Source organism: Balaenoptera borealis (genome assembly GCF_965194805.1).
Source record: "Balaenoptera borealis genome assembly, chromosome: 8".
NCBI classification, from domain to species: Eukaryota; Metazoa; Chordata; class Mammalia; order Artiodactyla; family Balaenopteridae; genus Balaenoptera; species Balaenoptera borealis.
Genome location: NC_138865.1, coordinates 29,084,008 through 29,096,967, shown reverse-complemented (window position 1 = coordinate 29,096,967; position 12,960 = coordinate 29,084,008). Strand labels below are relative to the sequence as shown.

The 12,960-nt window shown below is 44.3% G+C and overlaps 1 protein-coding gene across 2 annotated transcripts in view; it reads left to right on the top strand.

Annotated features, from left to right (window-relative positions):
* Positions 1–3,246, top strand: part of LOC309633573 (contactin-associated protein-like 3) — a 164,127-nt gene extending 160,881 nt beyond the window's left edge. Inside the window, exon 8 of one of the 2 annotated variants that reach the window (XR_014247619.1) lies at positions 622–3,246. The gene's annotated coding sequence lies outside the window, so the exon portion shown is untranslated. Of the gene's footprint in view, positions 1–613 lie in introns of both variants that reach the window. The other variant, XR_014247620.1, reaches the window with a different exon arrangement.
* The last annotated feature ends 9,714 nt before the right edge of the window (positions 3,247–12,960 follow it).

Below are 12,960 nucleotides of genomic sequence, written 5' to 3'. Positions count from 1 at the left end.
AAAAAAAAAAATTTATGCAGAACCTTAATATCTTAAAAAGATAAAAATTATTCTGGTAGAGAAAAGAATGCAGAACTCTAGCCACTCTAACTCCTTAGTTAGAAAATGAGATTTATTTGCAGGATAAGAATGATTCTGCTATTAAAAATAATAATAGCAATAGCAAGTTTGAAAACTTTCACGTGGACCTATTCAGGTGCTTAATTGGCATTTAAGGCCTTCTAAGTATCTGTACTAGCCTCCTTCAGGTCAGCCTGTGTTGCTGGGAAACTGCTTTTCTCACTACTCTCTGGACAAAACTCTGGGTCTAGTTTCCATTATTCCGTGGAGTGTTTTTAGATCCCACCCGTTGTTAAACACACACACACACGCACGCACGCGCCCAACGTCTCGCCTGCGGGCTTTCTCCCTTTTCTCTGATTCCCAGGGGTACTTACTGTCTAGACCCTCATTTCCACATTTGGTCACATCCAGTCCTGGGAGACCTGACTGCTTTGTGTCTCTTTTTTATACTTCATGCTCACAGTGCTAGACCCATAACAATAAATTTTGAATAACGCTGATAAGTTGGAAGTACTTGGCCTTTATTCATCTAATCTCAATTTTTTGTAAGGTCCTTAGGAAAACCGCACTGTCTACGAGACTTTGGACATTGGCTGGCAACTGCTCCGAATCTTCCCCAAAGAAATGCTGAAGAGAATCCCTCAGAGCACCTTGAGCGAATTCCTCCCTCGAGACTCTGCCAAGCATTAGCTGCTACTTCATCGCTGGCTCGATGCTCTTGTGAAATACTGGTTCTGTTTTCTTTATTCCTTTTGCACTCCCCCATCCCCACCTTTGTGTTGGAGTTTACTGTGTTACCCTGTAATTAAAAACAAAGAATAGGTAACATATTGTGCCAGTGTTGCAATGTTTTAAACTGCTAACAGACTTTAAAATATCCCCTGTTCCGAAAACCTGGAACTGCAGTGCTTTGTTTAAAGTAGCTGAGGGTTGGAGGTGAAGTTTTCTCACTGATGTGTGTATTTGTACGTAGTGGTGTAGTTAGCTGCCTAGTGTCCTCATTATTTGGGTCTCTCAGACCTTCCCTGTCCACCCCCTCCAGAGTATCACTATCTGAAGTTACAATGCTTTGATCTCCAAACTAGGGACAAGATGGGGTCTGAAAGACGCTTCCTCTCCGAGCCGAGACGCTTTCCTGAGTGCTTGTTTTTAGATTTTGGTGTGCCTCTGGGTCTGCTCTAAGCAGACGGCTTTTCCTGTCCACCTGCTGTTTCCTATTTAATGAATAGGTTAGAAAAGGAGTTTCCTTTTCCTCTTTGGTGCGGATAAGTTTCAACTCCTGTGTCTTACTGTTCTCCCTCCCTCTGAGTAACACAGAATCATGCAGCTTTTGCCCAACTGGCATTGATCTGATAGTAGTGAGATGCCCTGTCTTGATGATCCCTTACTGGCTTTCCATGCAGAGGAATCATAATGAAAATAATTAATAGAATTCTTGGTTGGAAAGAGTTGGGATACAATTTTTTAAGAAAGAAAAAACCTATATCGGTTCTACATTCGGACATGCTAACAGTGGTTTTAAGTTTCTAAAGTGTTGACCAGATGCTAAAGGCAAGGTGGGGAAGAGAAAGCTCTTCTGTGTATGGAATCTTTTATATATATATATAATCTATGGATATTTTAAACTCTGTTAGATAGCAGCCTTTGGAAAATCCCCTATTTGGTCCTGCTTTCTGACCTATCTGCCTTTTCAGGGTAATCTTGTGGCACAAGTGATAGCATTTAAAAGCTTTAGTCTTTTGATTCCTCCTCCTTCCTGCTGCGAGCCCTGAGCTGTCTTCTGTGCACTTCTGACATGTCTACTGTTTGGTCTCTCTGTGTTCTTTGTTACTTGGGTGCAGTAGCAACTTCTCTGTGCATTCCATCTTTCTTTCAAGTTGTGTAAAGTTCTTCACTTTTTTTCTCTGAGGGTATAGGGGGTGGGGGGAGTCAGCATGATTATATTTTAATGTAGAAAATGTGACCTGGATATAAAATGAAAATAAATATTAAATTAAATGGAAGTTACCTAAAGTGACTCTGTATCTTCTAATCAGAAAAGCAATAGCAACAAGCAAATATATAATAATGCACCTGTCTTTGATTGACAGTTTTGAACATCATAACCAGTATCGTGAACCAGCCCCTTGATTCACAATATTATGAACCATGTCCCCTTTACAGGGACATGGCCCATGTTCTGTACCCTCTGCCTTTTAGGCTGCCCTTTCAAGCTCTTTTCAGTAATACCTCTTCCAACATATTGTAGTTTGATCCAAGGTTGAGAGTTGGTAGGGTGTGGGGTTGTTTGTTTGTTTATTTGTTTGTTTTGCAGATCGTTAGTGGCTGTAAGTTCTCTGAAACTTGAAGTTTTGATTCAGGGTCCACTTAGCATTTTCGAGAGTTACTAAGGTGTTTTATAGCATTCTTTGTTTCAGACATTCTCAGGACCTCTAGAGCCTGTCTGCCATGAATGAAAGAGGGTGATAAATAGAAAATGAAATACATACTGAAGGAAGCCAAAACTTGCTTCAAATAAAATCTGAACTAGATGGTCCAGTATATAAAGGAAACATACTGGTTAAAGCACAGGGATGTGGCATCACGGTGGTCTCCCATTTCTTTCCCCTCTTCAACTCAGAGTGACATTTAGGAGATATAGAGGAAGAGGCTCAGTCATAGCAAGAGTAGGTAGACCTGTGTTCTGATTCTGGTGCTGCCACTAATTCTGGTGCTGTATGGTCTTGCTTAGTCATTTAACAGATTTGTGTTCCTTTTAGGGTTATTATAAGGACTAGAGATTTTGGTTTTTATATCGCTTTTTAACTTATGTAAAAAAAAAAACAGTTTGTTGTATTGGCATGTGTCTATTTCTGTATTCTCTATCCTATTCATTGAACTATGTATCTATCCTTCCACCAATACCACACTGTCTTACTTATAGCTTTACAGTAGGTCTTAATATCCTCTAAGTATATTCTGCTTTCTCAAAATTGTTTTACTTATTCTGGTTCCTTTGCCTTTACCTTTTGTTCATACATTTTAGAATAAGCTTGTCCATGTTGACAAAAAAATTCTGTTGGAAGTTGACCTTTTATTATGTTGAGTCTTCCAATCCATGAATGCGATATGTCTCTCCATTGATTTAGGTCTTGTTTGGTTGTATCATACAGATCCTCTATTAAAATATTTATAATCAAATATTTCATGTTTTGGAAGCATTGTGTATGGCATTGTGTTGTTGTTGTTTTTTTTAATTTTTCTTTTTTTCTTTTTGTCTGTGTTGGGTCTTCGTTTCTGTGCGAGGGCTTTCTCTAGTTGTGGCGAGTGGGGGCCACTCTTGATCGCGGTGCGCGGGCCTCTCACTGTCGTGGCCTCTCTTGTTGCAGAGCACAGGCTCCAGACGCACAGGCTCAGTAGTTGTGGCTCACGGGCCTAGTCGCTCCACGGCATGTGGGATCTTCCCAGACCAGGGCTCAAACCCGTGTCCCCTGCATTGGCAGGCAGATTCTCAACCACTGCGCCACCAGGGAAGCCCCGGCATTGTGTTTTTAGTTTTGGTTTCCAGTTGTTCATTGTTAATATTTGGAAATATGACTAATGTTTTTGTGTTGATCTTGTATCCTGAGACTTTGTTAAAGTAATTGCCACTTATTAATTGCTTCTTAGAGATTTCTTGGGATTTTCTATGCAGACAGTCATGCTATCCATGAGTATGGACAGTAATATTTCTTCCTTTCTAATCTGTGTGTCTTTCTTTCTTTTTCTTGCCATGTTGCACTGGCTAGTACCTACAGTACTAAGTTGAAAAGGAGAGATGAAAGAGGACATTCTGGCCTTCTTTTGAATTTAGGAGGAAAACATTCATTCTCTCACCATGAAGTATGATGTTCACTGTCGGTTTTTTGTAGATATTCTTTACTGGGTTGAAGTAGAGCCCTTCTATTCCTGAGAGTTTCTGAGATGAATGTGTGTTGAAGTTCATCAAATGCTTTTTCTTCATTAATTGATGTGGCCATGTAGAGCTTCTTCTTCAATCTATTAATATGGCAAATTACGCTGATGATTTTTGAATAGTAAACCAAGCTTGTGTTCCGAGAATAGACTCCAGTTGATCAGAGTGCATTGTTATTTGCTGCCTTCTTCATGTGTTGATTTTATTGTGCAATTTTTTTCCCGTTTCCGTGTGTGAAAGCTTAGATTATTGATCTGAGACCTTCCCTCTTTTCTATTATAAGCATTTAGTGCCATTCGTTTCCCTCTTAATAATGTTTTATCTGGATCCTTCCACATTTTATGTGTTGTATTTTCATTTTCACTCAGTTCTATTTATCTTAAAATTTTTCCTTGAAATTCCTCTTTAACCATGGATTATTTAGAAGTGTGCATCTTAATTTCCAAATGTTTGGAGGCATTCTACTTCTCGTTCTCATTTTTATACAATTTAAAGCTTAGACTGTGGACACAGTGGAATAAAATGCGATTATGTTTGTTTAGTTATTTTATAGAGGTTCTTCAAATATCACTGGAGTGAAGTTTTCAAATATTAGTTTTACATAGTAGTTCTCAGTCTTTTGCACTTGTAACCGTAAGAGAGTTCCCTAAAAATATGTAACCCTGGCTGCTGGAGCCATGTTTATCAGGGGCAGTTCACAGTCACAGGAATAGTGGGGAGTTTGTGGGTCCCCACTGCACACTTTGTTCTGGGCCAGCACACAGGGATCCAGTAGGGATCCAGGGTCCAGGAGAGGGACCCAAACTTTGGGCTCTGGTGTTTATATTGCAGAATCAGGGAAGCCCAGGTCCCGTGTGGGCAGGAACTAGGACCAGCACTGGGACACACAGGACCCAGGTCCAGTCCCTCTCCATGGAACGAGCAGTCAGGCTGAGGGACGCCCAGCCTCTCTCCTGCTGGTCAGGGCTGAGCCAAGCTGCGGTTGCAGCTGTATTGCTCAGTAGGCCCATGGCTGAGTCACCAGCTAAGACAGCCGTAAGCCCTGGCTATGGGTAGTGTCCATGAAGTCTTGAGGAAGGCCGGCCTTCCTCCTGCAGGGAGGCAGTCTTGAACAAGTTAGCCCTGCCCTGTCACTACTTCAACAACCAAAATTTTCATTACTCCCTCTTGCTCCCCAGCCCCACTCAGATAAAAGCATAGTTTCTCATGGGGTGGCCAACCTTTTATTTTTCAAACATTATCAACATCATTTCATACAAGAAAGGACATTCGAACCCCAATTAACTAAGAAGCACATATTGCAGAATAAGCTCGTTTGCCCTAAAACAAGACCCTTAGCTATTTCCATGGACCATCCTTGATTTCTCCGTTATGCTGCTGAGTAGTGCAAAGTTGGTGCTCAAGAATGCCTTGGATGATGGTGTGCTATCAACAGCTGCTGTGAAAGCAAGAAGCTGGCACCCTCGGTGGCTATATGGGCAGAGGAGTTGAGGAGACAGTAGGTGATGGCTCTGTGCTGTCAGTGAGGGCTGTCCTCTGCCCGCACCCCTTTTAATCCCTTTGTATCCCTACCACCTGAGGAATGAAGGCAGTGATGAGTTATTGGCAGAATTGCCCTGTCTGATAAGAGGGTCACCTGCAAGCCAGAGGGCCCAAATCCTCCCTGGAACACATCACTCCTTACCCACCACTTAACAATTCCCTTCAAACAAAGGTGCAACTTTGTAATAGCTGTACCGTTAAGATATGCCGTCTGTGATTCGGACAACTGTGACTCCTTGCCCTGTTCTTGGAGGAACATGACATTTTGTAGGGAGAACCCAGGCCAGGTGGCCAAAGTCTCTGTCAAGTCTGTTTCTTCAGCCAATACTTTGATTCAAGTTGAGGGTGGTGGAGATGAGTGGGCCTTCACCATGATAGCCTTTCCCTGGTATCACTGGCCAAGGTTCCCTTTGGTGAACATTACATACAAAAGCTTGCCCAGCACATGCCTCGCTCTCAGCCGAGCCGTGGCCATGCTGCTCCTGGGATTAGGCACCTCCTTTGCACACCCTGTGGATGGTGCTCATTTCCTTGATTCTGTGAATGGGGCATTTGTTAAACTATTATTTCTTGAGGCCTATAAACTATTATTTCTTGATGTCTGTGCAAGTTTCAATTCTGCAATTTCTATTTCCTTCTTCTTACGGATTGAAAAACACTAGTGAAATTCCTCATCTTACAATCTATGCTCCTTAACATTAACCATAGTCTTCTTAAAGTCCTTGGTCTTGCTCTCTCAAAGGCTCCCTGGGGCTTGATTCCAGTGGGCTGGTGAGGTGGACACCACTGAGCTTGACAACATGCCATACTCCACCCAAGCCTGGAGGTCTCGGTGTCTGGGGGAAAAGGCAGGGGCCGTGAGACAGGAGACAAGAATGGAGGTAAATTCAGGGGTAAAGCCCAGGGAAGAGTCCATATGTCAGTTGCAGGTCAGCTATGGGCCCTGTGTCCGAGAAGACGCCCCTCAGTGTGGGATGACCAGCTGCTCTCCGAGAGAGCGAGGCTCCTGGCCCCGGCTTCTCATGTGATACTGGGGCAGATCCTATGCACAGAGGCTGTGGCCTGCAGGGGGCGTGTATCAGCACCTCTGCAGGGTCGAGGGGCCAAAGGGGGCCATGGGCAACCTCTCCCAGGAGAAGTCACCTGCCCTGGGGCTGGGGCATCAGTCCCTCAGACCCACACCATCTACCTTTCTACCTGGGTTCCAAGCCCAGCAAGGCACAATCCTGACTTCCCCAGTGTAGGATTTCCCCAGTGTGTGACAAGCCAGGCTGTGGCCACCTACCCCGAGGGTATAGTTCAGCAGGGCAAAGCCCGTCACTGCCCCCTGGTGAGGCAACTACAACAGAAAGGTGAGCTTTTGAGAGCAAGGGTCAGGAGGCAGGGAGGAGAGGCAGAAACCCAAGAAAGGACCCATCGCCTGAGCCCACATCCTTGTCCACCTCTGTGGGGTCAGTCAGCCTCCAGTGTCTGCTCTGAGATCACAAGACCCCACAGTACTGGCCATCACAACCACCTGCCTCAGAACAAAACAAGAGGGCACAAGAGCAGGAGGCCCATATGATAAGTGGGGTCTGTTGAGGAGGTGCTCCCTGGGCCAAGTGACAAGACATGGCTTCTCAGGGCACAGCTGCCCCCAGACTCAGCATAAATGTCTGGGCTGTGAGCCCATTGATTCTGGGAAGGGCATCAGCACAAGGTGAACAGATGCTCCATCCTTTGCGTCAGGCAAGCCAGGAGCCAAGCACTGACAAGCAGCCTGCGTTACACCCTCATGTTTCACAGGGCAGGAACCTTGGGGTGGGGGGGGGGGGGATGGGGCCGGCCCTGAGGTCACAGCAGAGAAGGTTTGCTGCTGGAGGGCCACACACAGGACAGCTGTATAGAATGTGATCAAAGGCTCTCTGGTGCTTCATGCCATTCAAAACCAGGGGCTCTTAAACAGCCGGAGGGTAAGATACCGCCAAATCCTTGCTGAAATTTCTGAGCCCATCCTCAGATCCCAAATTTTGCCCAGATTGCCAAAAGTTTCATGGACTTCTGGTCCAGGACCCGATTCATCTGGACTGCCCAGTGCACAGCAAGATTGCCAGGACGGGGCCTAGGGATCTTGCCCACACAACCGTCCCTGACATTTGCTCCTGGAGAACCACCTGCCCAGCTACCGACATGTCCTCCTTCCCTCTCATCAGGCTAAATGCAACTGGGAGAAAGGCAACACAAAAGGAGGCAAATGTGGAAACATAAACCCGACAGTGCTGTCTCCCCCAGCCAAGACTAAGAGTCCATAAGTCTACCCACTGCACTCACTTGAAAGCCCCCACATATCACCAGGAGCACAGAGAGCACACAGGCCATCAGATACACCTGACCTCAATTTCCTCCTGAGAGAGCACTCAGGGGCCTCCCTGGGATTTGGAGGTGTCAACAATTCACTGCATTGTGGCTTATGCCACAGAGCAATTTTGAACAAGGATTATAGTACCGGTAAACTTTAAGCACTGCTTTAAGTCCAATCACTTTATGTTTAAAGAGAGAGGAATTGGGACTTGCCTGGTGGTGCAGTGGTTGGGAATCCGCCTGCCAATGCAGGGGACATGGGTTTGATCCCTGGTCTGGGAAGATCCCACATGCCGCCAAGCAACTAAGCCCGTGCTCCACAATTACTGAGCCTGCGCTCTAGAGCCCACGAACTACGACTACTGAGCCCGTGTGCCACGACTACTGACGCCCGCGCGCCTAGAGCCCGTGCTCCGCAACAAGAGAAGCCACCGCAATGAGAAGCCTGCTCACCGCGACTAGAGAAAGCCTGCGCACAGCAACGGAGACCCAACGCAGCTAAAAACAAATAAATCAATTAATGAATTTGAAAAAAGAGAGAGAGGAATGGAATATTTTAAACAGAGACATATGAGCCCTTTAAAGGGCAAAAACATGTTGCTTACAGCTTTTCACATGGAAAAGGAAACAAAAAGTGACTGGCTTTGCCGTTTTCCTTGAATTTGTCTAGTACTAGCACTAGATAATATTGACGATCTTCACGCTTGATCACAAACAACATGATGCTGTAATATTCAAACTGTTGGTGAAACTTTTTTAATCTCATGATTTACTCTGGAACAATTGTGTTGACATAGGTACTGATGGTGCAAAAGCAAAGGTGGCAGAAGTGCTGGCACCTTAACCCAAATCAAGGAGTAGCAGCAAACTGTACTAGTTGGGCTTGTATTCACTATCATACACTTGTATTAACAGTGCCAGTTCCAGTTAAGAATGTTCTGTCTTCAACAGTAAAAATGATTGATGTTAGTAAATCTTGACCATTGAAATTGAATATTTTATAGTGGATGATGAAATTCAACATACAAACATCACACATCTGTATATCAAAGGGAATGGGAAAAAGTTAGATCAGATACTGATAAAGAGGAAGTGGATGACATGGATGATAGATGTGAAAAATTAGCTAAAATGTAGCACAGAAAAGAAACGGTCAGAAATTATGAATGAGAAATTTAGGGACCTAGAGTCTGCTGGTGGCTTGATTTTGGACTTTGCAGCCTCCAGAACTGTGAGAAATATACGTCTTTTGTTTAAGCCACCCAGTCTGTGGTAGTTTGTTATAGCCCTTTGAGCTAAGACATATTTTAGTACCAAGAAGTAGCAAATACCTAAATATGTGGAAGTGGCCTTGGAATTGGATAGTAGGTAAAGGCTGAAAGAGATTTGAAGTGCATGCTAAAAAAGCTGAAATCGCCATAAAGTCCTTTCAGCCTATACCTATTAAAAGTGATTCTGGTGATGGCTCAGAAAGCAAAGAGGCACACTGGAGAGAAAGTCTCCATCTTTGTAGAGAATACAGAAATAATCATGAACAGATAGAAATATGGACGTTAGATGCTATTCTGGTGAGGTCTCCAACAGAAATGAGGAACACGTTATTAGAAATTGGAGGAGAGGCAATTCTTATTATAAAGTGGCAAAGAACTTGACTGAACTGTGTTCTAGCGTTTTGGGGGAGGTAGACCTTGTAAGTGATGAAATTGAATATTCATCTGAGGACATCTCTGAACAAAGTTTGGAAGAAGTAGCTTGGTTCCTCATCACCGCTCCTAGTAAAACACATCAGGAGAAAGATAAATTGAAGACCAAATTGTTAAGCAAAAAGAAATCAGAACTTAGAGATTTGGAAACTTCTCAGCCTATCCATATTTGAAAGTGAGAAAGCTTGTTCTGAAGAAACTCTAAGGGTGCAGCTGAGCAACCCTTTGAAGAAGAGATCATAGGTGTGATATTAATTTAATTAGTCATCTCAGCAGAGGCCAGGAGTAGAGAAGGGACACTGCCAGTTTGAACTAAAGGGGACAGAGAAAGCCAGGCAGAATGAGGAAGGCTGTCAGAATTCTTGGATTCTACAGAATGGGAGACTAGAGCCATTTGGCTGTGAATGTGTACTCCTCTTGATGAAAAGGGAAGAAGGACCCCAAAGGTGATTCCGAGGTCATCGGGTCTGACAATCCCACCACAGGCCCAGGGGGCCTCAGTTTCAAAGTGTGAGATTGTCGCCCTCACAGAGAGTCATGGTGTAGGTGGAGGCCCTACAGAGAGCTGCAGTGTGGGTGGCACCCCACCAAGCTGAAGGAGTGGGGCTGCCCCACCGAGCTGTGGGGATGATGCTGCCACCCCAGCGGGCCTGGAGGGCAAAGCATCAAACTAAAGAGGGTTATTCTCGTTCCTTAAGATCTAATGGGATTGGCCTTGCTAGGCTTTGGACTAGCTTGGAAACTGTCACCCCTTCCTTCTTTCCTGTTTCTGCCTTTTGGAGTAGGGATGTCTATTCTATGCCAGTCCCAACATCGTATTTGGAAACACTTAACTTGTTTGGGTCACAGATTTACAGCTACAGAGGAATTTTGCCTCAGGATGAATAGTACCTCCAGTCTCACCCATATGTGATTTAGATGGTGTTTAGATCAGACTTTGGACTTTAAATTTTACAGTTGATGTTGGAATGAGCTTTTGAGGCTGTTGGGATAGAATGAATGTATTTTGCATACCATAAGGACACGAATTTTGGATACCAGGGGCAGAATGCTATGGACGTATATCCCCCCCACCAATTCTTATGTTGAAGCCCTACCCTTCAATGTATTTGGGGATAGGGCCTTTGGGAGGTAATTAGGGCATGGGAATGGAGCTTTCATAATGGGTTTAGTGCCCTTAAAAGAAAAGACACACGAGAGATCCCTCTTTCTCTCTGCCACGTGAGGACGCGGTAAGAAGACAACCATCTGAAAAGGAGGAAGAGAGCTCTCACCAGGAACTGAATATGGCACCTTGATCTTGGACTTCCAACCTTCAGAACTGTTAAGAAATTACCGTCTGTTTTTCAAGCCACCAGGTCTATGGCATTTTGTTATAGCCGTCCAAGCTGATGAAGACACAGAGAATATATAAGATGGTCTAATATACATATATCCAGGGTTCTAGAAGTAGAGACAGGAGAGAATGAGTAGAAGTAACATATGAAAAAGATAATATTATGTTCTAGATGAGATGAAGAATGTGTATTATCAGTGAATGAAGCAAAATAGATCACATGGAGGATACATTTTTTTAACCTGAAACTAATCACACGTCAAGAAACTGGAGAACACAAAGACTACAGACAGTCTTCCAAAAAACAATTAGCAAGGAAACTGATCACCCACCATGAAAGGGTGTATTGATGGCATAATTTGAAAAAAACAGTAACAAAAGCCATATTCGATGGAATAAATACTCAAAGTTCTGAAAGGAAAAACTTTTCCTCTGGAACTGATTACCCTGTCACATTATAATTTATGAAAGTTCACCAACAAGGGAACTGATAAATTATTTTTAATGTATGCATACAATGCAAAATTATAAATAATTAAAAAATTAAAGAACATCTAATATATCCATTTTTCTTAAAGTAAGAATGTTGAAAGAAGAAGCCAAAGGCAATATGATTTACATGACACCATATATAACCAAAAATATTGTTATTATACATAATTTTGATTATCTACAGCTCTGCTAAAAGCATAAACATTTTTATAAGATGGACATATACCAACTTCTTGATGGTGGCTATCTTTCTCATTGTTGGTGAGAGGTGTAAAATGGGACAACCCTTACGGAAAACAATATGAAGTTTCCTCAAAAAATTAAAAATATAACTACCATGTGATCCAGCAGTCCCACTTCTGGGTATGTATCCAAAAGAATTCAAAGCAGGATCTCAAAGAGATATTTGCACACCCACATTCGTCGTAGCATTATCCAAAATACCCAAGACGTGAAGAAACCCAAATGTCCATCAACAGATGAAGGGATAATGCGGGTCTAAAAACACAAGGAAATATTTCCTTCCTTGAAATAAAAGGAAACCATGTCTCATGCTACAACATGGATAAACCTCTAAGACATTATGCTAAGTGAAATAAGCCACTCATCAAAGGACATATCATAGCCACTCACATGACGTATCTACAGTAGTTAAAATCATAGAAACATACAAAGGTGATTGTCAAGATCTCAGGGAGGAGGAGGGAGAATTAGGGAGTCTCTGCTGTCCCAACCCCCGCCTGGGTCCTGGGGAAGGAATCAGAACTCAGAACCGGGAGAAGAGGCTTTGGCCAGCAGGGAAGGGGGGTGAGGCCCAGGGCGGGTCCACAAAGGATCAGAGCATCTGAGTGCATTAGGAGGAAGGGGCTTCAGAGGTGGGCCAGCACAGGCCATGACGGGGGCTAAGCAGGCTGCGAGGGGGGGCAGTTCAGGGAGACAGCAGGGGTCTGCTCCCTGCCCCTCATTGTTTGCTCGTCTCACCCTTATGAGCGGGTCATTTCCCCTGCTCTGATGATTCAAAGTCTCTGCCGGCAACCGCAGGACGGTGACTGAGGCCTCCACACTCCTCAGCATGGATCCCAGCTCCCACCCAGATCTGGGGCCACAGACAACTCTCCCCCACCCCTGCTGCCCCTGTGAGCAAGCTGTTCTTGTGAAACACGGTCATAGTTTGTCAGGAGGAACTGTTTTCTATGGGAATACAAATCAGTGTTGATACCAATACACACACATGTCCAGCCATGGGTGGAAAGGGAAGGGACAGTAGTTCTGGGGTGTCTTTGCACACCCCTAGGCCCCTAAGGCCAGTCCCCACAGCCACAGCCAGATGGGTCCTCCTCCCTCAGTTGAAAGAGATGCTGCTGCACAGAAATCCCACAAGTTCCACAAAGGGGCCCAACTGTCGTTTCCCTTAGACACACCTGTAACAGGTGCCCCATGAATTTCCCCGCGCCCATTCCCCTCGTTGCATCCTCACTGGGATTAAGAGGTAGCTGCCTCAACCACTCTCCACATTGCAATAATCCCAGTGGGACTAGAGAACGCTCCTG